At 51.3% G+C, this 26,761-nt stretch overlaps 1 protein-coding gene across 2 annotated transcripts in view; it reads left to right on the top strand.

Annotated features, from left to right (window-relative positions):
• ADARB1 (adenosine deaminase RNA specific B1) overlaps positions 1–26,761 on the top strand; it is a 107,484-nt gene that overhangs the window by 12,251 nt on the left and 68,472 nt on the right. The gene's annotated exons all lie outside the window — the stretch shown is intronic.

Genomic DNA, 26,761 nt, shown 5'->3' with positions numbered 1-26,761 from the left:
TGGGTCTTGTTGTACTGTTCTCTGGGTGTTTCTAGCAATAAGCAGTGGAAGCTGAACAGAAAGGAGGGGAGAGGGAGATTTTTTTTTTTTTTTTTTAGCAGAGGAAATGCTGTTCTCTCAGGTGTGTCCTGAACTGGATTTTTAAGGCAGCATAGTGTCAAATGCTGTTTTTTTTCTTGACTGAAATCACTTTGGGATACCTTTTTCTGCAACACTGGAGAATTTCGCTCTTTTAAAAAACACATAAGTGGATGCTTTGTATTTTATTAATCCTTTGTTTAAGAGACCATGTTTATTAGGTCTGCACCTCCATCCTAGGTCCTGTTAGAGATGCTGTATCGCTGTTACTTGGTCTCAAACTTGCTAGAGTTTGGTAATAAAAGGTTGTTGGAGTTAAAATAAAAAAGAGAGAGAGAGAGAGAAGAAGCTATCTAAATGTTTAAAGAGTCTCATGTAATAATTTTTTAAATTAACAGTTCCGGGAAAGTAGTGGCATGTGCAGTAAACAATGAATTATTTGCTGTAGGTAGAAGCGGGTTTGGGGGTTGAGGCTGAAAGTCCTAATCCAGGAGGAGGTGGAATTTGTAGGATGGAATCTGAGGACTTCAGAGCTGCAATAACCCAGGTCATCACTGAGCCCTAGGGACAAAGTCACTTCCCTCAAGTCTCCACTGGTACAATGAGAACCCCTGTGTGAGGACTGTGAGCTCCGTTAGGCCTGCGCCTCTGACTCCTACTCTGGGGTTTTCTCTCTTCGTATATTTGGTGTCACGAGTAGGTGGCTTCCTCCCACATGCACATGAGTGAGTGGCATATTTGATGATTTCATAACGGAGCTTTCTAATCTTTAATTTTATGCCCCTAATGAAGCTAGGAGGGCATTGATAGTATTCCCATAGAAGAGGCAGGTACTGTGTAAACCTACAGGATATTTCAGAGCACAAAGCATGGTGTCCCATGCCCCTCGCGCCCCCCCCCCCCCCCCCGCTACCCTTAAATTCTCCCCGTGTGGATCAGCTCTGGGCGGGCAGGGCACAGACAGGGAGGGGGTGCTTGATGAATGGAAGTGTTCGCACTGATAGCCCTGGCTGTAGGAAAGGGAGGCTTTCCTTTAAGTTCACCAAGACTTCGAGCCATGATGTAACCTGGGAAGGGTGCACAGAGTTCCTGGGTCAGAGCAACACTGTGAGTGGCACCAGGAAGGGGCAGTGCTGGGTGACACACCAGGCTGCCCTGTGTGAGTCACATAGAAGAATCCGTCTGCATGGAGTTAGGCCGCATGCAGTCTTTTGTGCCAGGCGCCTTTCACTTCGTGTGTTTCGGGCATGCCCTTGTTGTAGCACGGGCAGGCCTGGTATAAGTAAATACCTGGGTAAGTCAGTAAGTCAGCGGGGGAGCAGGGATAGCTCTTCCTGACAGAAGAATGTCAGTTAATCGGTAGAAGGAATGAGGAACTGGAAAATCACCATCAGCTGACACCACAGTCAAGTCACTTCAGGCGAGACCCAGGGACCAATGCTAAGATACCGGGCGCAAGTTTGAGGAGAAACAGGATATTTGCCTAGTCTCGAAGTATCTCTTCCCAAGTTATTTATTTATTAAAAGGGGAAAATAATAACTGTAGAGTGGATAAAGCCAGCAGACACTACCTCCCCCAGGTGACTCAGGTTAACAACACCTGTGATGAGACAGGTCCTAGGCTCCCTGCTAGCACACGGCACGTCCTCTTCCTGGTATTCTTGTCATAGATTCACTACCACAATGTCATGTCAGGAAAAAGCTGCCAGACTCCAGGAGAGGACGTCCTGAGAAATACCTGGCCAGTGCTCGACAAGCACCCCGAGAGGCCGGGATGGAGGAGGAGCCTGAGGAGACATGGCCTCGGACTGCAATGTGCATTCTGGGTGGGGTCCTGGAACACAAGGGACGTTCCAGGGAAACTGGTGCATGTGAACGGGGTCTGCACTTGAGCTGACACTGTTGTACCAGGGGCTCATTTTCTAATTTGGGGAACCGGTCAGTGATTCTGAGAGAGGTGGGCACTAGGAGAAGCTTGGCGAAAGGCAATGGGAACTCAGTACTATGTTCCACTTTTTATTAGTCTAACATTTAAAAACAAAATGTTGATATAGGAAAGCACACAACAGCATGGCGTGGTCCCTGGGGAACCCAGCAAGGACAGGCCCTTGGTCTTGGTCACCTTGTCAGACTGAGGGAGGACTCCCAGTTGTCTTTAGGGAGAGCCCTTCCCTCTTTTCGTACTGGACAGCCTGGCTACCTGGAGCCCAGTGTGGAGCCTTTGGGAGAGTGCGTCCTGCACCTGTGTGGGGAGGGGCACGTTCTTCACAGGGGCCAAGAATGCATGGTTCCCTTGGGGAGGGGCGCTGTGAGCAGGAAACTCCAGAGTGGGGACCTCTGGCATGGCTGCCGGGGGTGTCCTAGGCTGTCCTTGGTCTTTTAATGTTACTTTTTCCAAGAGAAATTTTTAATTTTTATATATTCAAACTAATCAGTCTTTTCCTTTATGACTTTGTGTTTACATACCGTCTAAGAACATTTTCCTACCTCAAGGGTCATTCTTTAGTTTCTTCCAGCAGTTTCATATTCTGTTTCCACATTCAGGTCTATGTGAAATCTGTTTTCATACAGCTTGAGGTCAGGATCAAATATTTTTTCCATTGGCTAGCCAGTTGCCCTTATCCTTGCCCAGTGGTCAGAAATGCCACTTTTATCATACACTAAATTCTTTCTTCAATTACATTCTAATTGCTTACTTATCATTGCCCAGTAGGAAAGCTATTGACTTTGTATGTCAGTCATGTCTCATGTTTTCAGGTGGAAGATCAAATTGTGCAAACAGTGCCTCTTCCTTTCTAATCCTTGTACTTTCCCCTGGACTCTAGAGCTTCTGATACCTGGCTGAATGCAATGTTTAAACAGTAGCGGTGATGAGTGGTGCTTCTCTTGTTCTAACTTGGTGAAGTTTCCTCACCAAGTGTGATAGTTACCATAGTTGATCATACACACCCTTTGTCTAGTTAAGCAACTTACCTCCCCGGTGTGCTGAGAATTTTTAAATAAACTTTATTATAAATAGCAGAATTTTACTGTTGCTTTTTCTACAAACAATCTGTAGAGATGATCCTATGCCCCCCCCCCCCCCCCCGGCAATCTGTTAATACAGTAAATGTCATTGGATTTCCTGATGGTAAACATTTTTTCATTCTCCGGAAAAACTTTGTTATACTTTGAACACACTGAACATTAAATGTGTTATTTATTTTAATACCTTCTTTTGAAAAATGAGTCCCTCCTCTTCCCCCTCAGCCCCACCCTTTTCTTTCCTGAGACGTAGCTTGCATACCACGAGGTGTCCGCAGTGGTATGGCCGGTGCATGAGTAATACTGGCTTTCTCGGGGGTGGAGGCGTAAAAGCCCTGATTTGCAGCATTTGTCAGTTTTCATGGCAAAAATATTCTCACCCTTGCCTATTTTCAGCTGCCAATAAGCTGACATGACAGCTGCTTCACAAAACTCCTGAAAGTGTAACAGTCCTTGCTCCTGAGCTGGTACCAGCTGCCACCGGACTCTGGTGTGCAGCCTGGTGACTTCCCTGTCTGCACGTGTGTCACCATCTCCCACGTCCACCCGGAGGCTTCATCGTGCCGTCCCAGCTCAGCCCCATGTTGAGAAGTGATTTCCACTTGTTTTCTAACCATTTGGTAGAGTTTACTGCTGCTTTTCAGTCGCCCCAGGGTTACCACCGGCTCCTGGCTCGAACACCTAGTTTATTTATTTTCAGCTCATTCTTGTTTTCTACTCAGTGCAGTGACAGCTGTTCATTTTCCCCTAAGCACTACCTTGGCTGCTTCACTATGGATAGTAAGTATAGGGCTCGGAGTGATTTTGAGTGACCAGTCGGGTATCTGACCCATGGGTGCATGACCCACAGTAAGTGCAGAAAAATGAGGCAGGTTCTGTGATAGTAACTCCTTATATCTGAGGGGTTGCTAGCATATGATATTGATGAAGCTTTTTGTCTTCCATAATGTAAACTAAACCACTTCTCACTCATTGTTTATGCAGTCATTTGACAAATATTTTTTGAGCACCTACTGTGTGTCAGGCACTTTGTAGCCCAAGGTATAGCAGTGGATAAAATAGCCCCTTTTTCATGGAGCACAGGTTCTGGTATATCTTTATTATTATTATTTTTAAAATATATATATATGTGTATATATATATATATTACTGATTTCAGAGAGGAAGGAAGAGAGAGAGAGAGAGAGAGAGAGAGAGAGAGAGAGAGAGAGAGAGACATCAATAATGAGAGAGTATCATTGATCGGCTGCCTCCTGCATGCCCCTCACTGAGGATCGAGCCAACAACCCGGGTATGTGCCCTGACTGATAATCAAACCCACATCTCCTAGTTCATCAGTCTACGCTCAACCACTGAGACATGCTGGCCAGGCAGGTTCTGGTGTATCTTTAAGTTGTGTGTTTTCCCAGTTTGACTGTCCTTGCCAATTTTCTCTTCAGACATCCACTTGTCTTTGCCCTGGGATTCTCTTAAATTAAGCTGAAATTAATCCAATTTCGACCACTTCTTCAATTCTGAAATTTCCTGCTTCCATACTAACTAATGTTTAGCTTAACTAATTATGTAATTACTAGAGGCCCGGTGCACAGACTTGTGCACCACCCTCTCGCAATCTGGGACCCCTCGGGGGATGTTGGAGAGCTGGTTTTGGCCCGATCCCTGCAAGCCAGGCCGAGGGACCCCACTAGTGCATGAATCCATGCACCAGGCCTCTAGTATGCATATAAGACCTTTGGTTAACCTCTTCCCACCCTCCCCGCTTCCCTCTGAGATTCATCAGTCTGTTCCAAGTTTCCATGCCTGTGCATTGAGCATCTTCCCCCTGGTGGTCAGTGTGCATCATAGCTACTGGTTGAACAGTCGACTGGTTGCTTAGGCTTTTATATATAGACTAGAGGCCTGATGCATGAAATTCATACAAGGGGGTAGGCCCTCAGAGCCCTGGCTGCCTCAGCCCTCGCAGCCCCAGCTTCATCCGGAATGTTGTCTAGACGGTTGTTCTGCTGTTCAGTCTAATTAGCATATTAGCTTTTTATTATATAGGATTTCTGTTTTGACTAAATTTTTACAATGAAACGGCAAAGGAATTGAATCTGGTAATTTTTACCTTAGGAACGGTTAATGTTTTCAAAGGGGTGTGACAGTGGAGCAATCGGAAACGTGTAGTGAGGTGACACTCTGACGTGTGGACTGTTGTCAAGGAGGGGCTGTGGCGAGCCTATGGTCTTCCGTGGCAGCTCCGATGTCGGCAGCTTGTTCTCCTCAGCGTGGTCTCTGGCTCCGGAGGGCATGAGGATCCGTGGGGCTGTGCCTCCTGGCAACTTGGTGGCTCCGAGGGATGCGAGCCTGGTCCCCGAGCCCTGAACAGCTTAGTTACGTGTTTGCTCTGTGCTTTGGAATCAGGTGGAGGACATTGGGACTTAGGTCCCCATTCTCCTGTGGGCCCCAGTTCAGGGAGCGTGGTGGGTCTCCCTGGGGGAGAAGGAGCTGAAGGACACCGCTAAGTTTAGTGTCATGATGGGGAGGCTGGGAAATGTGGATGCAGGCCAGTGGGCCTCCGAAATCCATCTGCTCATCTTTCTGCCTGACAGATTTGGTTTCTGCTTTTTAAATCCTTTGAAAAATTGGTGTCTTTAATTTCCAAGTCAGTATTTCATTTTAATAAGAGAAAATAGTTCTAATTTATTCAGATAATTTAAAAGGCCATAGAGGTCAACTTTCCTTATTCCTTGAGGAGGATATGGAAGAACAGAGTGTGAAAGGCAGTCTGGGTGGGCCTTGGCTCCTGGCCCCCAAACAAACCATTTGCCGAGAAGAGCCTTCTGGGGAAGGATGGGTCACTCTGCTGCCGGGCTGTCGGTCCAGAAGGTGTGCCCTGGCCCTAGCCGAGGTCCAGAGCCAACAGCACGCTCCCTTTCCTCCCCCTGACCCTGCACGACTTCTTTGTACCAGCTGGGTCTGTTGAGGAGGAAACCTTCTAAGGCCTTTTGCTTATCAGCGTCTGCTCTCTCCTGAATGAATGCCTGAGCTGGTCATCCTTGCTCTCTCACCACAGTGCAACTGGCTGATAGAGGGGAAAAATGTTAATGGCAATAAACATTTTTTTTTAAATTTAACCTTTGAAAGTAGTAATTATGGGGATCGAGCCTTAATCTGAGGGTTGAATTCTCGTACATTACCTTAACATCTTGGAATCAGAACTCAGGAGCCCTCATCAAAGTCATGTTCCATGGTTGTGCTCCTGCTGGCTTTCAGAAAACAGACGCATCTTATTTATTTGCACTTAAATATGTAAGTCAGACTGATGCTAATAGTATCACAGAAGAGGAAAAAGCAAAGCATCTTTCTGTAAATATGGAAGTAATGAGCAAAACACAGAGCAGATGAGGTGGAGGAAACCACTGACGCTCGTAATAGCGTCAATCTAACCCTTTTTCTGAATCATTATTTAAACACTGTTTTAATAAGTAGAGCCTCCCAATCCTATAAATAGGCATAATTCATCATCACACGTGTGTATATTTTACTTCTTTTTCTTGAAGATCGGTCCTAGGTCCTAGGGATGTCAAAACCACGTCAAAGCTGGTACCACGTCTAGTTTTCAAAAGCCAAGGAAATCTTTGTCCTTTTCTCAGGGGCCCACAGGGCGATTACTAGGCTGTTGAAACCCTTTTGAATAGTCTCAGATCACACACACACACACACACACACGCACTATTTACACAATAGACACAGTGAAAACCAGGAAATCAAGGCTTTGCGATAAGCACATCTCGGGAGGAAGGAAGCAGCACAGCACTGCCCCGCAGCAGGGCCACACTCGCCTTCACGCGATTCAGGGGCCGAGGTGCCACCTCGGGGCTGTGCTCCCCTGGCTCTCCCAGCTCTAGGCCCGGGCACCAGCAGTGGCTGTTCCAGGTTGGCTTAGCACTCCTGTTGACAGATTTCTAGAGGTACCCACCGACATCCCTGGTGATGGGAAGAGAGAAGCGGGCATCCTGGTGCTGAGCCCTCGGAGCCATGTGCTGTGGTCCTCTGATTCAGTGGCATTTTCCTGCCACTTCCTGCATTCTTCTGCAGTTTGGAAATGAGCTCCTGTGCCCTGTGTGATGGTTCTGGGTGTTCACAACCCGAGGCTGAAGACTTTCTTGCACACACACAGCTGTGTCCCAGGGAACCCACCCATCTCTTGGCCTGGCCTCAGCGTCCTACACCTCGGGGAGGCCAGGCAGCCGTGTCTGTAGGGTGTGGACGGCCCTGCTTCGGCCCCAGGACTCTGGGCAGGGTGACGAGGCCCTGGCGGGGGAGCTCTGGTGAGGAGGCTGCTGGCAAGGGCTCCTGATTTTCACATGATTGTCCAGACTTCATGCGTCTGCCCTCCTGGCCCTAGCTTCGGGCACACGCCTTATCGGCCCTGTTCAGCACCTTTGGGTTGGGTTTCGTGTCCCTGCACAGCCGTAGCGCAGTGGCCGCTCAGGAAATGTTGGATAACGTGGAATGAGAGGAGCCTCCGTGGCACCTCATTTTCACGGGTGCCTTGCTAGTCGCCTTCTCCGCTCGTGACTGCTGTTTGTTTGTTTGACTCTACATGGTTGCAACCTTCTCATTCATTGAATTTTAGGAGCTGGTTCTGGATTTTGATGTAATGATTAATGTTCTCTCTCAGAAGATGGGTTTCTGGTGATTTTATGTTTCAGAAGTGAGGCTCATTTGAGAACTAAAATGTGTGCGATTATTTGTGCAGAAGCACTCTGGAGCATGTGACAGGTCCCTCCGTGTGGGTCTGCAGGCCCCGTGCACAACGCCTGTCAGGCTGCGCATCCTGCCTTGACTGAGGGCAGAGCCTCGCGAGTGCTGGGAGCTAGTTTGTCATCTGAAGTTGCCTTTATATTCAGAACTCTTTGCCATTTTGGAAAGTTTTTGGTGACCCCCCAGGATGCTTTGGAATGTTGGATTTGGTGGGAAAGGTGTTTCTGACGCTCTGGCACCACCACTCACTGCTGCGTGGGAACTGGTACGGTTCCCTGTGGGTCACATCCTCTTCATGGAAACACAGCACCCTGGCGCTCTGTGTCTGTGTCTCAGCCCCACCCGTGGGCCCTCTGTGCACCTTGGGCCAGGCAGACTCACGGGCCCTCAGGATGCAGTCCTTGGCATTCTGTCTCCATGGCTCTTCCTCCTTCCCTTCCAGCCCGTCTTGCCCAAGTGCCCCTCGCATGTGAGGCTCTGTGACAGGTGGGGAGAGGGTGCAAGTGCAGGAGACAGGGCCTTGCTCTCGTGGAAGTGTCTGGTGGTGCCGGCATGTGAGTATCAGGTAGGCACTCACACAGTGTAAAACGAGAACCCAGGACAGAGCCCGGGCCTCCACTTGGGGGCTGGGGACAGTCTGCAAGAAGGTGATCAGCATTCATGCTGGGCTCTCCCAGCTTCCATGCCTGCCCTCCCTGTCTCGACCTCCTCGTCTTTTCTGGTCGGGTTTGGCCTCACTGTTTCTCTGAGATGGCTCTTCCGAGTCACTAGTGACCTGTCTTTGCCAAGGGCAGTGGCCACTGTCCTGTCCCTGTCTTACCCAGGCCCTCAGCAGGTCTAACAGAACTGCCTGAGCCAGCCTGCTTTTCCTCCTCCTCCCCGCCCCACCTGTGCTTAGCTCAAAGGCCACACTCCAGTCCCACTCTGGATGACCCAGGCCTTTCTCACCGGCTTGTCCTCCAGCCCCGGCTCCGGACAGGGTACAGTGCGTGCCAGCTCAGAGCCGCATCACGACCCCTGTCCCGTCACTCTGGCCCACCTGCTTCCTGACTGGCCGCAGCCGTTCTCATGCTCTGTCTCACCCTCACTCCAGTGTCTGGCGAGACCTGCCAGCTCCTCCTCCCACGGTGCTCCCAGCTTTTCTCTCTGGAACCCTCTGGAAGCCACAGGCTCCTTATTGGCTTCCCTGGGTCCAGACTGGCTCCCGGGCAGTCCTGCCACCATGTGGTCACTGAGTCATCCTTCTAGGGCACGTCAGCTCAGGTAACCCTGCTTGACCCCTCCAGTGACTTCCCAGACAGGGCGGAAGTGAGTTTCCTCAGGAGAAAGTTCACAGCTCCTCCCTGGCCTGTTCCCTCCATTGTCTGTTTGCTGCTCTGTGTGAACCCGCCCCACCCCAGGGCCCGGTGTCTGCTGGTCCCCCCGGAGGACAGTCACCCCATGTGAGTTCAGATGCCGCCTCCGTGGAGAGGCCGTCTCTCCCTGCCTCCCTGCAGTTCTCATCCACGTCCCCTGGTTAATGAGCACTTCGATGGCCCCATGTTGCCGTCCCTCTTCCCCGGTACCTGAGCTTTCGGAAGCCAGGGGCAGTGCTGGTCACCATGGCGGCTCCAGGTCTGCAGGAGGCCTGTCTGCAGTACCTGTGTCCAGGCATTCTCTGTGTTTGACTCAGGTTGACTTGTAGCAGAAAACCTGGCTGGTGGTGCTGGCTTTCAACTCCTGGGTCCTTTGTGCCAAGAAGGAGGCAGCCTGGGACGAGGACAGTGGTTTCTGGACTCTTCCGTCTCCACTCTGCTATTCATCCCTGTGCTTGGCCCCTGGGGTCTGGTGGCAGCTACTCTGACCCCCGCCTGATGTTGCAGAGAAAGGAGGGGAAGCAGGAAGGGGCGGGGCCTCTGTCGGGAAAGCAGTTCAGGAAACCCCCAGCTTCCGTCTCACTGGCTGGACAAGCACAACACAGCCAGCCCTGGTCCCCGGGCGTCTGGGCAGAGTCTGCGTTCCACAACGTCAGGCTGTGAGAGGAGGGCGATGTGCGTGGTGGGCTGGCCGAGTCAGGTCCCCCACGGCCACATCAGCAGCAGTTCTGTATGGCACTGCTGGAGGCTTTAACAGTGTTGGGGTCTTTATTTAGCAGCCATTTCTTACCATCTCAAGTCCCACATATCACCGGGAGGCGAGTGGAGAGCAGGTGCAGGCCCTGATTTACATAATTATAGAGAATGGGGCTGTCTGTGGCCTTATGGGCCTGCTAGTCTTTTATCCCAAATAAGACAGACTTACCCACCTAGTGATTAACACAGATGGGGACGGGTGCAGGGCGCCCTCAGCAGGACAAGCCCGTCTGCACAGAGACCTGAGTGCATGGTCGCTGTGTGTGGACCAGACAAGGATGAGGAGAGCAGGAGGCTGGCTGTGCAGGTCCTGCTCTCCCTCCAGCAGTGGCCTGTGCTCCCTCTGCAGGGAAAGTGACTGAGCTGGATTCTCCATAGGGCACAGAGGAGCAAGACTTCAGGACGTGAATGATGAGGGCAGGGGGTGGCTCTGGAGGTGAAGGCTGAGGGCAGGGGGAGACTTTGGATGCTGGGGCTGCACAGTTGCCTGGGCTGTGGCCTGAGCAGCGGGATGGAAGATGGTGCTGTGCACGGCAGCAGGAGGGGAAAGCTGCAGGTCTGATTTGGACGTGCAGACTGTGCTAATGCAGGCACTTGGACGGGGTCACTTGCTTACTTTTCCATCTCTAGGGTCCATGGCAGTCTGGGCCCAGGTCTACCAGGTAGCACGTTACGCCTCCCTCTCGGGCTGATGTTTCACATGTGCCCCACACAGAATATCTGGAACCAGCCACTTTATTTTACTAAATTTCATACCCTTTCTCCTGGTAGTGCATGTCACCAACATCCCCCATTTTCTAGAAACCTGGCAGTCAATCTGGACTTGTCGCTGTCACACCCAGTCCCCAGCACAGGTTGTGCCTGCATCCCGCATTAACCTTCCACCTGGGGTGTCTGTTTCTCCATGTCTCCCCTGCTGCCCAGCGGCCCACAGCTCACCACCATCTTTCCGTTGGTCTCCACAGAAGCCTCACAATGGGCCCTGGATCTTCCCTCATGCTTCCAGCGCTCTCCATGTAGCACCAGCAGTCATTATCTTACCCCTTTGCTTGCTCACCTGTGTCTGCAATAAAACTGTTACTTACTCCTAAGCCACAAGCACCCTGCTTGATCTGGCTGTCACCTGTCTCCAAACTTCCTCTGACCACTCTCCCCTGTGTGCTCCAGGCCACAGCCTCCTCCCTCTGACCATTCTGTGTGCTCCAGGCCACAGTCTCCTCCCTCTGACTACTCTGTGTGCTCCAGGCCACAGCTTCCTCCCTCTGACCACTCTGTGTGCCCCAGGCCACAGCCTCCTTCCTCTGACCATTCTGTGTGCTCCAGGCCACAGCCTCCTCCCTCTGACCATTCTGTGTGCTCCAGGCCACAGTCTCCTCCCTCTGACCACTCTCTGTGCCCCAGGCCACAGTCTCCTCCCTCTGACCATTCTGTGTGCTCCAGGCCACAGCCTCCTCCCTCTGACCATTCTGTGTGCTCCAGGCCACAGTCTCCTCCCTCTGACCACTCTCTGTGCCCCAGGCCACAGTCTCCTCCCTCTGACTATTCTGTGTGCTCCAGGCCACAGCCTCCTCCCTCTGACCATTCTGTGTGCTCCAGGCCACAGTCTCCTCCCTCTGACCACTCTCTGTGCCCCAGGCCACAGTCTCCTCCCTCTGACTATTCTGTGTGCTTGACTACAGCTCCTGGCCTCCTTGCACATGCCCCACTTGTTCCCACCTTATGCATTCCCTGTGCTGCTCCTCTGTCGTCAGATAACTGCCACTGTCTGAGAGGGTCCGACCCACCTGCCTGTGGAGGTGTTCAGAGGAGAGGCAGCCGAGGGACGTAGTTATTTGTCTGGTCTCTGGAACCAGATTGTTGGGTTTGAGTCCTCCTAGCCCTGCCTCTTACCAGATGTGTGATTTAACCTCTGGGCCCCAGTCTCCCCATTTGCAAACTGGGGATATAAAACCTACCTGCTTACCACAAGGACTGAGAGTGTGAAGTGTTGTGACAGTGAAGCCAGGAAAGCTCCCCATGGCCAGAGCTGGAGCAGTTTCAGCCACAGAATACAGTCACGTTGGATTACAGCCCCAAGTCTAAAATAAATATCCGTGAGTCCATACTGACATGAATAAATGATTAAGTAAATGGGGAGAAGCATAAATCTCCCATGCAGACAGCTCCAGATGGTTTCTGTGGCCCCTGCATCCCCAGGGAGGGGAGCTCACCACACTCCTTAGGGATGGGCTGTGCATGGTGACCTCCTTCCTAAGAGGACAGTGTAGGGGGGAAGAGTAATGAAGGGAGAAGCCTGACAGACACACCTCCTCCAGGAGACCACGGTCAATGCCAACGGTGACAGCTCATGTTGATAATATGTACTCTTGATACGTAATAAGAATGGCACTTTACCTCTGTGGTCCCCCTCCCAACACCCATGTCCCCAGTCTGTCATAAGAAGTCATCATGCTAATCCCAATTGAGGGGCATCCTACTCACCAGCCCTTCCAAAATGGTCAAGGTCATAAGGTCATCAGGGAAAGTCTGAGAACTATCACAGCCCATCTAAGGGAACATGACGACCAAATGTCATGTGGCGTCTGGATGGGTTCCTGGACAGAAAAAGGACATTAAGTAAAATCTGAGGAAATCTGATTACACTGTGGCTCGTCAGCCATAGTGTAATCAGTTAGCAATAATGTGTCCATTAATTGTAACAAATGTACCATGTTAATGTAAGATGTTACTAACTGGGCAAACCGAGTGTGGGTATATAGGAAATCGCTATACTGTCATTCCAGTTTTGTTTTTTTTTTTAAATCTAAAATTGTTCTCAAAACTAAAGTCTGTTTTAAATAATAGTGCTTTTAAAAAGGTAATAATTCCTTAGAACAGCCGTGGGCAAACTACAGCCCGCGGGCCGGTTTGAAATGAATAAAACTAAAAAAAAAAAAAAAAGACCGTACCCTTTTATGTAATGATGTTTACTTTGAATTTATATTAGTTCACACAAACACTCCATCCATGCTTTTGTTCCAGCCCTCCAGTCCAGTTTAAGAACCCATTGTGGCCCTCGAGTCAAAAAGTTTGCCCACCCCTGCCTTAGAAGTTCCTTTCATGTCCACCTCCTCTGCCCTGAATATCATCCTGACTTCCGTATTAGCTGTTTCCCATGGTTTTCTTTGTGGATTCATCACCGTTGTTTGCTGCCCTAAAGGGTATGCATCCTCTGGTCTTACTCGGCAAGAAAGGGTCACATGGCTGGCAGTACCCCTGGGTGAGGCCAGGGTCTTAGTGACCTCACTGGCAAGGGTCCCTCCTGGGCAGTGTCTTCACTAGGTCACACATGTTTATGCAATTTTCAAAGTGAGGCCTTTTAATTCTAGTCAGGACTGCCGTGTCGTCTTCATGCCCCCTACTCCCCCGTCTCCTGCATCGGGAGGCGAGGACCCTCTTCCTTAGACGATGGCCTTGGGCACCTTAGCAATCCATCCAGCTGAGAGGAAGATGTGCTGGGGATGCATTTAGTTTGGGTTCAGTGGGATACAGTATGTGGGTGTGGTCCCTTCTGTGAAGAGTTAATGTCATCTGGGTGGTGTAAGCTTGGACTCTGGAGTCATCCTGTGCAGCCTGGGGCACAGAGGAGAGGGGCTGTGGCCCACTGCCCCCGTTTACCTTGGGACCCCTGGGTAGACTCCAGAAAAGGCAAGATGGGACAGTGAAAGCACAGCTGGGGCAGGGCAGGGACTGGTCTGACTGCCACTTGGGGACACGAGGGAATGTGGAGAATGGACCAGGAATGGAGATGTTTCCAAGGAGGAGATTCTCCAAGAGCTTTGAGACGAAACTCCTGCCACCCTACAATTAACTAACAAAACTGAGGTGGTCCGTTTGGGCCAAGTCAGACAGATAGTATTGCAGGGGATCCTGCAAAGGGCTCAAAGCAGAGGAAGTGTCAGAAGTGGTAAGTGGGTGTTTTGGGGAGCAGAGACTGCCTGCAGAGGAGGGGCAGGCTTACAGTTGCCCCCTGGTGTCCTGGCGAGGGAGGCCTGGCTCAGAGTGATGCTTCACACACACTCCTGTGGGTCTTTTGGGGGTGACTGCTGGCCACAACGAGTCTCGGTTTTTATGATGTGAATATACAGTTGGCGTTTTTCCCTCGGGGGAAATACTCCCAAAAGAAGTGCTCACATTCTAAGTATGGAGTCAGATAACAGGGTTGAACTGAAGAGACTTATCTAACAGGGTTAGTGTGGGGATGAGTGAGGTGGGTGAGGTTGGATTGACTTCCTCAGGGACTTTTCTGTTGTGCTTTAGATGCATCATGGACCCTTTGCATTTCTAATATTTGACTGTGTCCTTTGTGATTTCTTTAGAGGAGTGTTCAGTTTCATTTTGGCTTTTTAAGTATAAAAGATGGACGGCCTACTTCCTCCATTATCATCACCTGCTCCTGATTGATCGCCCATCTGCTGTCTCGCAGCCTTGGCGGTTCTTAGATCACAAGCAATTGAAATATTGTAAACAAGACAGTCCATAAGACTTAGCCCTAAGGAAATGCTGAATTTTTTTGGACATTGTGCAAATAAAAACATTGTGTTGTTTCTATACTCTCTATCAGACTTCATTCATCCCAATATGCCTAAGGGGATAGTTTCGAGAGCCAGCCTCCTTTATGAAAACATAGAGGCCCAATGCACAAAATGTGTGCAAGAGTAGGCCTTCCTCCCCCTGGCTGCCGGCACCGGCTTCTGTCTGGCACCCGGGACCCAGGCTTCCCTCGCAGCTCCAGCTTCATCCAGGAGGTCGTCCGGAAGGATGTCTGGTCTAATTAGCATACTATGCTTTTATTATTATAGATAGGGGTTTGTGGGAAGACACAAGACTGAAAATGGGATCACCTGTCCTCAGAGGTACTCACACTGTCCAGGTCTTCTGAACCTGTTGGCTGAGCTCTCTTTTCATCGTATGCCCCAGTCTAGGAATGGGGGCAAAAGTCACTCCTTTGCTTTCTTGGTCTGTTTTGCTAGTGACACCATTGTCTTTGGTTTGTGAAATAACTGTGGAGGATATCGACAACCTGGTGTAGAATTCCTTTGTGAGAAAGCACTGCCTCGATGTCATTTCTTCTCAACTTGTCGAGGAAGTTGTTCGTAGAGTCTGAAGCATTATCAATAGGATTTTGAGCTTTCAAAGCTGTTTGTGAGGGGTTTTTTTTTCCTTTTCCATGGAAGTATTAATTCCTTCCTTTGTGGAAAATGAATGGGGCAGCCCGGTTGGTGTGGCTCAGTGGTTGAGCATCGACCTATGAACCAGGAGGTCATAGTTCTATTCCCTGTCAGGACATATGCCCGGGTTGCAGGCTTGATCCCCAGTGTGGTGTGTGCAGGAGGCAGTGGATCAATGCTTTTCATCATTGATGTTTCTATCTCTTTCTCCCTTCCTCTCTGAAACCAATAAAAAATATATTAAAAAAAAAGAAAAGGAAATGTATATGGCAGAATAAATTTCTGGGTGTTTTTTTGTCCTCCCTCCACCACCTGGACTCCCACAGCAGGAGCAGGTGCTGGACTTGTGGACCTCAAGGAAGGGCAGGGAAAACAGAGGTGTACAGTTTCATTAAAAATGATAAAGGGGATCCTAATGTTCTCACCAGGCAGGTTGGGAAAAAAACAAGTGAAAACGAAGGCATACAGTTTTGACTAGAAGAGGTAGAACGATCTCTTGCTTGCAGTCCACCTGGAAACCTCAGAGCAGCTGTGCTGTCCGGGAGCCCTGTCTGCAGGGGAGTGCTGCCCGGGGAGGGGGCCACCCTGTGGGAGACCACAGCCCCAGAGAGTCAGTGATAAAAACAACTCAGATCATGGTAGGAATACAAAACTAATATTAAACGTCATTCATAAATTTCATATACACAACAGATAATCAGAGGTATTATGGAGGAGATAGCTCCATTTATAATAACAACAATGAAGGTCAAGTACTTAGGGATAATTATAATAAGAACTGTTCAAAACTTAAGCAAAGAAAATTCTTTAAAAATTCTCGAGAAAGACACCAGGGTAGCCTTGAGCAGAAGGAAGGGTGTGCTTATTCTTGGCTAGGATGTAGTAGCATCATTAAGATGTCAGTTCTCTCTAAGTTAACTTACACATTTAATGTGATCTCTTAAAAATACTAACAACAAGCCCAGATGGTGTGGCTCAGTGGTTGAGTGTCAGCCTCTGAACCAGGAGATCATGGCGATTCCCGGTCAGAGCACATGCCCGGGTTGCGGGCTTGAGCCCCAGTGTGGCACGTGCAGGAGACAGCTGGTCAGTGATTCTCTGTCATCATTGATGTTTCTATTTCTCTCTCCCTCACCCTTCCCTCAAATAAATAAAAATATGAACACAGGAGTCTTTTTCTTTTCTCTTGGGCTGGACATGTTGAATATAAAATTGATTCAGTGAGAACAAACATGGGCGAATCCCTAGAAAACTCCGAAGAGAAGTGGAGAGAGCCTGCAGACAGTGACGCGTGTGGTAAATAAAGGCTCTACCATGGCTCAGAGCCCCATGGAATAAACAGGGAGTTCAGAATGGGCCCAAATCAGGTGGAATTCCAGTACACGATCCAGGTGTCATCTCAGATTGCTGGGTTAAGGTCAGCTTTTTAATCAGGATTTGGAACAACAGGACCATTCTGTAACAGACATTAGATTTCTGCCTTCCACCACATACAGTTGTGCTACAGGGGGTCAGAGAGCCAAGTAAAAGATGGAACTAGTCAAGTGTTAGAACAGGTGAATATTTTGTGGGGGTCAGTGGTACCCCCCAAGATCCCGTAGGAAAATAGGCAAAGGACATGAACAGCCAGACACACATGATACACACGTGTGCACACATACCCACACAGCCCTTCCCTGAGACACCATTTCTCACACATCAGATTGGCAGAAACTCCAGAACTCTTTTGAGAGCTGTAACTGTTACCCATGCCGAGTTGGAAAGGATGAGTTAAATGCAGGTGGTGGGCCTTTCCAGCTCTCCAGAGCATGGAAGTGTATGCTTGCTCATTTCCGAGCTCACTCGCAGTGCGCCTTGAAATAGGCTGCAATGACACCTCTGCCCCCGCCCCACCTCCTAGGTCCTGGGTGCTAATCCCGTGGAGTCAGTGGCACTTGGAAACCTGTGTGCACAGAGCAGGCCCTCTGATTCCACGGCTCCAGACCGCTTCTGCTCCCTCCACACCCACGCCTCACCCACACGTGGGCTGTCGGATTGAGGGGTTTCTCCTCTACTGCCTGTTCTCTTGAGGTGGCTGGGTGGTGATTATGGATCTCACACTTGGTGTCGAGAGAGGAGGAGGATCGGGGGAAGGCCATGCTCTGTTGGTGCTGGCCATGGGGTCATGGTCACCAGGCCATCCACGGGCTGGGTCAGTGGCCGGCCTGCCCTCGGCAGAAGTTGAGCCATGCACACAGCACGGAGAGCACTGGCCTCCTCGCCTGAGTCTGTCTCTGGAATTTGAACCGAAGAAGTCAGACGGGGATGAGGAAACACACAGACGAGGAGATGGAGACAGCAGAGCCGCCCTCAGGGCCAACTTCATGCTCAGGACTGTGCCAGAACCTTCCGTTCCTGAGCCACAGGCCTGGCCCCCCGCCGCCACCTCACAGCAGACACCCTCTGCTGACAGTACACTGTGTTCTCGGCTCCTGGGTTCTATTAAAGGCTGACTTGTTGATTTGATTTAAAAACGAATTTTATGGCTCTTATGTGGGCTTAAGAGCATGCGATCTTTCCCCTGCTTGGATGGCTTCTGCACAGAGATGGCTATAGCACAGGGGACGATGAAGCGGAACGAGTGTTGGTGCTGCTGCCAGGCTTCCTGGGCTCCGGGGGGCAGCACAGGGGCCAGGCCCAGGTCCCCTTCCTGGCTGGGAACTGCTCACTCGCTGATGATGGCTGGACAGGAGGCCCAGTGTCAGTCCTACTGCTGCCAGTGGGCTCCCAAGACCTCGGCTCTCACTTAGGCGGGGGAGGAGGGCACCTTTGCCTCAGGCAGGTCACAGCAGTCCTGCCTGAGGAGACGACACCAGGTGTGGTCAGTGCCCAGCCCTCAGCGGGGTCTGATGCTTAAGGCAGTGGTTCTCAACCTTCTGGCCCTTTAAATACAGTTCCTCATGTTGTGACCCAACCATAAAATTATTTTTGTTGCTACTTCATAACTGTAATGTTGCTACTGTTATGAATCGTAATGTAAATATCTGATATGCAGGATGGTCTTAGGCGACCCCTGTGAAAGGGTTGTTCGAGCGCCAAAGGGGTCGCGACCCACAGGTTGAGAACCTCTGACTTAAGGTTTGCTCACTTTGACTACCAGATTCCCTTCTCCCCACTGAGGTACATGCACTCAGCCCCTTTCTGATTGCCCCCAGCCTCTCCTCTGCTGACGAGGCCCATCAGGAATATTTCTGTATAAGAGAAAGCCCATCATTGAGAAGTATTAGGGGCCTGACTGGCAAGCACCCACCTTCCTCCTCCTTCCACTGTGGCTCTTACACCATTTAATAGACACCCCGCCCCATGTGGTGTTCATCCTGCCGCCAGGGGCTGCCCTGGACAGGGCGTAGCATCTTGAGCCTTGGTCACCTGCATGGCCACAGTGGTGGCTGTGGGAGGGATAGCAGCAGGTTGTTGGTGCGCTGATGGAAGGCGGGAGCACAGGTCCTGGGCAGGGTGGTGCGCGGCTCCTTGGCTCCCCTCCTGCCTTTCCTGCATCTGGCATCACTTCTCACACCTCTCTCTTTCTGTTATGAAACTGTGTGTCAGTGTAGAAAATTCAGACAATAGACACAAGGAAAGGAAAACAGAAGTCATCTCGGCGGTCAGATAACCTCTGTAGTCGTCTTGGTGTCGAGAGAGGAGGAGGATCGGGGGAAGGCCATGCTCTGTTGGTGCTGGCCATGGGGTCATGGTCACCAGGCCATCCACGGGCTGGGTCAGTGCATCTCACGCATGCATACATGCAGCTGGGCACCCAGGCTGGCATTTGAGGGTTCACGGTGCACTTTCTGCCTGCGATCCCATTCACTCTTCAGCCACAGGGACTGGGCATTGCTGGTCTCCTGCGCTGGCTTACAGCTGCGTGAACTGGGGCAGGAAGACTGGGCAGCTGCCTGAGCTGGCATAGCTCTCGCTGGAACTGGCCAGTCACATGGGCTCTGGAGTTCACATGTGAGTCACAGCCTGCGCAGCTCCCACTGTGCACGTGTGTATGCATGCAGGTGTGGGCATGGGCATGTGTGCACACATGTGAAGACTACACTTCTGCTTCCTACTGGACGGGGCTCCCTCCTGGCGTGTACACACTGGTGAAGGGTCGGTGGGTGAACACGGTATTTTTAACCTGAAACAACCTTTTGGTTGTTTCCAGATTCGCTGTGAAGACCAGTGTTTCGGGATAACTTTTAATATGTTTTTGGGATAAGTGACAGAATAGCCAACTCAAACTAGCTTAAGCAAAAATAGTTTGTTTACTCCTGACGTTTTCTTTGGAATTCCAGTAGGCCGTGCCATGTATGAAGTAGTCTGTCACTATGTAATTTCCAGATGTGCTGTGAGCAGTTTCTCTATTTTCCTGTCTTTTAGATATTTAGTGGAAAGCTGAGGGTGGCTGTGCACAGTTATAGCTAGTCTCTTGGAAGTCAAATGTGAGCATATATTTCTACTCAGCACCCTTTTTCTGAACAGCCCAGACCGCTCTTATTTTTAACTTTCTGCTCTATTAGCTAGTGCAGGGAGAAGCTCAAATTAGTCAGTTTGCTTTGTATTTATTTTTACTTGACCTTTTCTCATCCAGATTTTGAGAAGAAAATGTGAGATTCTTTTTTCTGCGTAATTTTCCTCCTTGACAAGAAGCCACTTTCAGTAACAGACTCTGGAAGAGGTGGGATTAACCTCAGGGTGCGTGGCTGGCATTTTCCATTCATGAAACAAACTTTAAAGTGTCCATCTGTTTATTCTATGAAATAACTATTAATTCCTTTTTCAGCAGTTTTGGAAAACAGTACATATCTTCCCCAAGTAATGGTGTGTTTCCCAGACAGCTCGGCCGGTTTCCAAAGCAGGGACAGGGGGCAGGGCGCGTGTGCGGGGCGTTTTGTTGGAGAGCCAGATGACGCAAGAGTGGGGAGGGCTTGTTTACTATTTGTGTGTTTTTTCTTCAGTAACTGGACTAAATACTTGTCACTGATAGGAATCTATCTTCATTTCTAGGAGAGTAAACTCCTCACCCATGGCTGTGTGAGGGATAATTCGGGTGCATGTGAGCACCTGTCGTCCCTTTGGAGAGTCTCATGGTCCAGGGGGTGCTAGCATGTATTGCACCCGTAACGTTTCTAGTTGCAGTTGCTATCAGGATTCATTTACTCTGAATAGGTAATTCACTTTTGCCATTATTTTAAAAGGCAATAAATACGCATATTAAATCAAATCTCATGGGTGGTGTTAATGACAGCAGATTCCTATCCTGCCTCATTCACAACAGCAAGCCAGGCACTTCTGGTTTTGTTCTTCCAGAAGCTCCCGTGCTGGGAACTCTGTCCCCAATGAGCCTCTTGAGACATGGCGCCCCCTGGAGGTCGCGATGCGAATGCCTCGTCAGGTCCCTCCTGCTCTTCCTTGTTCCTCTTCCAGCTCAGCAGCAGTGACTTCTGAACACTAGTGTATTAACCATTCTCGAGAAGCATCACACACAGGGAAGCGCACGGGACATCGCCGTGCAGCTCAGTGACTCAGCACAGAGCCGACTTCTGTGGGACCTCCACCCAGGCTGGAAATGGCACCGCTGTCGGGAACCCCTCACAGGGGCAGGGGGGGGAGCCCACATGTTTGCCATCCGTGCCCCTGCCTGTGGCGCAGCTGGGGTGGGTCTGCCTGCCCGCTCCTTTGTTTGAACTGTATATATACGCATTCTAAGAGTGCGTTCTTGTATCTGTTTTCTCTTGTTCGACATTATATCTGTGAGGCTCCCTGTGGGGTTGGAGTTTATGTTACTGCTCTGTAATATTCCTGTTTGACCACATCATGTATTTATTCAATGCACTGATGGATATTTAGGTGTTTGGGGGTAATTATGAGTAAAACTGCCATGACCATTCAGATACACATTTTTGTATAAGAAAGCACAGGCCTTGGCAGGGTGGGCCACAGGAGCGTGTATCTGCACGCCAGTGGACAGTGCTCGACCTCGGCGGGCGGAAGCTCTGGGCACCCTCAACACGGGCACCGATGGTCTTCCTACCCTGGCCATTCTGTGGGTGCTCACGGTGTTACCCTGCAGTTCAGTTTTTATTTCCCTGACTGCTAGCGATCGAGCACTGCCTCTACGCTTACTGAGCACTTGGACTTCCTCTTTGGAAGCGCTTCTGAAAGTGCCCAGCTAAAACCTCGGTCGCAGGGAAGAAAATGGGTATGGGACAATGCTCTCTGCCACAGCTTATGCCATGCCTACATCTTTTTGCTTTTTAAACCCCCTTATAAGTTAAAGAAATTGGCTCATCTCTGAATTCTACCTCGGGTGTCTTTTCTGGAGTTACCTGTTTTATTTTGTTTTTCAGAAGGCATAAATACTTCATAACCTTAGTTATGGCAAGTTCTCCACGTGTGGCAAGTTCCCTGGAGACGCGTGGAGGCTTTTGGCAGCCTCTTCCTGTTCCGCCCTGGGGACTCCCACAGGCTCCTCTCCTCCGGCTCCTGGCATCTGGGCCAGGGCCTGGGCCTTGGGCTGGGAATCCAGCTCTACTCTCCCTGTTTGTCCCCGTGAAGAGCTGCTCATAAGATGAGAGATTCTGTTCTAATGCAGCCGGGCGGAAATAAGGAGGCGGGTCGTGGGTGGCCCCCATTCCTCTGGCGGGTCTGGCTGGTGTGAGGTGGGAAAGATGAGCCGCAGCCTCTGCAGACCCTCTCTCCCCTCTAGTTCAGGGACGCAGGCTGTGTAAAAGTAGGTGACATGCAGTTTACTGCTTTAATGGGGACATATTTTAGAGTGAAAGGGCCTGTGATTAGTAATTGCTGCTGGACCACGTGGTGAACTGGCTGTCCTGGGCAGACCGGATCATGACCCCAGGGTTACGATCCCAGTCTGAGAGTGTCCCTGGGCGAGTGAAGGATGAACTGTGAGTTGTAAGGGGCCAAGAGTGTCCCTGAGCCACAATCCAGAGGGGCCTACAGGGGCATGTGTGTGTCCCCTGCGGCTGCGGCGAGGGGGCCGCTGGGCCGTGGGAAGATGGGCGGACTTGGAAGCAGAATGTCTAAGTGTTTCACACCTCACCTTTTGACTGTGTTCAGTTTATTCACCTGTGGAAAGGGGAGCCTAGTACTGGCCTTGCTTGAATGCCTTCCCTGGGGCTATTTGGGAGAGGGAAATGTGATGATAAAACTTAAAAGTATTTTGTAGAATGTTAATTATTCATCTTGCCCTCAGTTCTTCCCTTGTCTACTCCTTTATTTTTTTATCCTCACCTGAGGATAAGTTTATTATTTTGAGAGAGAGGAAGGGAGAGAGCGAGAGAGAAGTATCAATGTGAGAGAAACATCGATAGTTGCCTCTTCTGTGGCCCCTGACTGGGTTCCGAAACCTAGGTATGTGCCCTCACCGGGAATCAAACCCTTTGGACAGCATTCCAACCAGCTGAGCCCTGCCAAGGCACCTCGTCTCCCTTTAGTGCAGTGGTTCTCAGCCTTTTGGCCCTTTAAATACAGTTCCTCATGTTGTGACCCAACCATAAAATTATTTTCGTTGCTACTTCATCACTGTAATGTTGCTACTGTGATGAATCATAATGTAAATATCTGATATGCAGGATGGTCTTAGGCGACCCCTGTGAAAGGTCGTTCGACCGCCAAAGGGGTCGCGACCCACAGGTTGAGAACCACTGCTTTAGTGGGTGCTGAGAGGGGCAAATGCCTGCAGAACTTTGTCTTAAGACTGTGCCCCTCATTCTGTCAGGGAAGCGCCCAAGACAGTCAGATCTGTCTAAGACCGCGCTGACTCAGAGGGCTCTGCCTGCAGGAGCAGCCGAGTCCCTGCAGTTCTTTATCGTCAGTCACTGTGCCATTGAACTCCTCACCACTGACACAGTTACAGCCCAGTTAGCCCTTCCTTGACATGTGCAAAGAGCAGCTTAGCTTGGCCACTTCATACATTTTCCAAAGATTTCAAATTGCAGTCACGATTGGCTTTTACTTTTGTAAGCAATCCACTGTTATGATTAGTCAGTCATATACACACGTCACATTAGGACGATTGATAGTTAGTTGGTTGGTTAGTTGAAAGCACTTTAAATACCTGTGGCAGTACCGGAATTCTTTTATAAGTTGAAGAGAACCATGATCGAGCACAGTGGTGACATACAGTGTTTTTTTGGTGAAGATTGGGATCAGGAGACATGGCCTCCAGATCACCAGAGGTGACCTGTTAGGCCCGTGTTTTGAGACGGTGGCTCGGGCCTGAGAACACTTGGAGGATTTCTTGGTTCCCACCCTAACGAGGCTGACAGCCTTTGAGATCAGACACACAGATAAAACAAGAACAATCAGGGAAGGAAACGTCATTTATCAGGTCTCTGAGGACAAACAGTATTTTGAACTTAGTTCTATTCCTTCATCCCCAAAATGCAAAAACACTGGTTTGGGTGTGTGTTTGTTTTTAATGATCTCATCTGTTGGTGGTCCGGAGACAGTGAGTGATGGTCGCGGTGTCCCTTGTCACCCATTAAAGCTCTGTGGCCCTGGCTGGTTTGGCTCAGTGGTTAGAGTGCTGGCCCACAGACGGAAGGGTCAGGTTCGATTCGGGCCAAGGGCACACACCTCAGTTGCAGGCTCGATCCCGGGCCCCAGTCAGGGTGCATGCGGGAGGCAACCAATCGATGTGTCCCTCTCACGCCGATGTTTCTCCCTCCCTGTCTTTCCCCCTCCATTCCACTCTCTCTAAAAACCAATGTGAAAAAAAATATCCTCGGGTGAGGATTAACAAAATAAAATTCTGATTTTATATGACAAATGTAATTGAATAACCACCTTACTGGTTATAATGAGTGTATCTTCGTCTGTCCTGTGGACACCCTTCAGTTACTAAAAAGTCCCCACTGGATGAAGACACCCCTTAATTCCACCATTTATTTATTTATTTATTTAAAATTTTTTTTATTGATTTCAGACAGGAAGGGACAGGGAGAGAGAGATAGAAACACCAATGATGAGAGAGAATCATTGACCGGCTGCTTCTGCACGCCCCCCAATGGGGATCAAGCCCACGACCATGTGCCCTTGACTAGAATCGAACCCAGGACCCTTCAGTCCGCAGGCTGATGCTCTATCCACTGAGCCAAACCATCTAGGGCCTAATTCCACTGTTTAAAGGAGCTGCCGCAGGTACTGTCAGACATGGTGTACAGCCTACTCTGGCCCATCAGGGAGTGTAAGCTAAGGTAACGACCCCTCTCCCTGCTCCTCTCCCCAGACAGACAGTTTCCAGCCCATATTTCTCCCCCTTGGGCTCCATTCTTCTTGTCGTCGTCTCCATAACTTCCAGTCCCACTTCTGTTTGTTGGCTTGTGAGGGACGTGAGAAATACTGCCGCTCCAGCTCTTGGTCTTTGTGAGTTATATTTTGAGATTTATAATGACAAGGTTGGAAACATTTGTAGTCTGTGTCCCATCTATCAGTAGGCTTTCTGCGCTTTTTTTTATAGGTTTAGTTTAAAAATGTTAACACATGGAATGTAATATTTGTAGTGTCATGGTAATATAAATGTATTTCACTGCAGAACCAAGTAGTATGACTGGAGGAGGCAGAACGTGTACTTCTGTGTCACAGAACCTTAACCAGGAAAAGAGGAAGTCAGACTGGGGCCTCTCAGTTTCTGTTCAGGTTTCTCTGCAGCTTCCACTTGCTCCGGCTCCCACCGTGCCCCCTGTCCCACCGTGCCCCATGCCCCACCGTTCCTCCTGTCCCACCCTGCCCCATGTCCCACCGTGCCTCCTGTCCCACCGTGCCTCCTGTCCCACCGTGCCCCATGTCCCACCGTGCCTCCTGTCCCACCGTTCCTCCTGTCCCACCGAGCTTCCTGTCCCACCGTGCCTCCTGTCCCACCGTGCCTCCTGTCCCACCGTGCCTCCTGTCCCACCGTGCCTCCTGTCCCACCGTGCCTCCTGTCCCACCCTGCCCCATGTCCCACCGTGCCTCCTGTCCCACCGTGCCTCCTGTCCCACCGTGCCCCATGTCCCACCGTGCCTCCTGTCCCACCGTTCCTCCTGTCCCACCGAGCTTCCTGTCCCACCGTGCCTCCTGTCCCACCGTGCCTCCTGTCCCACCGTGCCTCCTGTCCCACCGTGCCCCATGTCCCACCGTGCCCCATGTCCCACCGTGCCTCCTGTCCCACCGTGCCCCCTGTCCCACCGTGCCTCCTGTCCCACCGTGCCTCCTGTCCCACCGTTCCTCCTGTCCCACCGTGCCTCCTGTCCCACCGTGCCTCCTGTCCCACCGTTCCTCCTGTCCCACCGTGCCTCCTGTCCCACCGTTCCTCCTGTCCCACCGTGCCTCCTGTCCCACCGTGCCTCCTGTCCCACCGTGCCTCCTGTCCCACCGTTCCTCCTGTCCCACCGTGCCCCATGTCCCACCGTGCCTCCTGTCCCACCGTGCCTCCTGTCCCACCGTTCCTCCTGTCCCACCGTGCCCCATGTCCCACCGTGCCTCCTGTCCCACCGTGCCTCCTGTCCCACCCTGCCCCATGTCCCACCGTGCCTCCTGTCCCACCGTGCCTCATGTCCCACCGTGCCTCCTGTCCCACCGTGCCTCCTGTCCCACCGTTCCTCCTGTCCCACCGTTCCTCCTGTCCCACCGTTCCTCCTGTCCCACCGTGCCCCCTGTCCCACCGTGCCTCCTGTCCCACCGTGCCTCCTGTCCCACCGTGCCTCCTGTCCCACCGTGCCTCCTGTCCCACCGTGCCTCCTGTCCCACCGTTCCTCCTGTCCCACCGTGCCCCCTGTCCCACCGTGCCCCCTGTCCCACCGTGCCTCCTGTCCCACCGTTCCTCCTGTCCCACCGTGCCTCCTGTCCCACCGTGCCTCCTGTCCCACCGTGCCTCCTGTCCCACCGTTCCTCCTGTCCCACCATGCCCCCTGTCCCACCGTGCCCCATGTCCCACCGTGCCTCATGTCCCACCGTGCCTCCTGTCCCACCGTTCCTCCTGTCCCACCGTTCCTCCTGTCCCACCGTGCCCCCTGTCCCACCGTGCCTCCTGTCCCACCGTGCCTCCTGTCCCACCGTTCCTCCTGTCCCACCGTGCCTCCTGTCCCACCGTGCCTCCTGTCCCACCGTTCCTCCTGTCCCACCGTGCCTCCTGTCCCACCGTTCCTCCTGTCCCACCGTGCCTCCTGTCCCACCGTGCCTCCTGTCCCACCGTGCCTCCTGTCCCACCGTTCCTCCTGTCCCACCGTGCCCCATGTCCCACCGTGCCTCCTGTCCCACCGTTCCTCCTGTCCCACCGAGCCTCCTGTCCCACCGTGCCTCACGTCCCACCGTGCCTCACGTCCCACCGTGCCCCATGTCCCACCGTGCCTCATGCCCCACCGTGCCTCATGTCCCACCATGCCTCCTGTCCCACCGTGCCCCATGTCCCACTGTGCCCCATGTCCCACCGTGCCTCATGCCCCACCGTGCCTCATGTCCCACCTTGCCTCCTGTCCCACCGTGCCTCCTGTCCCACCGTGCCCCATGTCCCACCGTGCCTCACGTCCCACCTTGCCTCCTGTCCCACCGTGCCTCCTG

This window comes from Myotis myotis, unplaced genomic scaffold (genome assembly GCF_014108235.1).
Source record: "Myotis myotis isolate mMyoMyo1 unplaced genomic scaffold, mMyoMyo1.p scaffold_m19_p_2, whole genome shotgun sequence".
Taxonomy (NCBI): domain Eukaryota; kingdom Metazoa; phylum Chordata; class Mammalia; order Chiroptera; family Vespertilionidae; genus Myotis; species Myotis myotis.
Note: the sequence above shows the minus strand (reverse complement) of the source record. Positions and strands in the feature narration are given on the sequence as shown.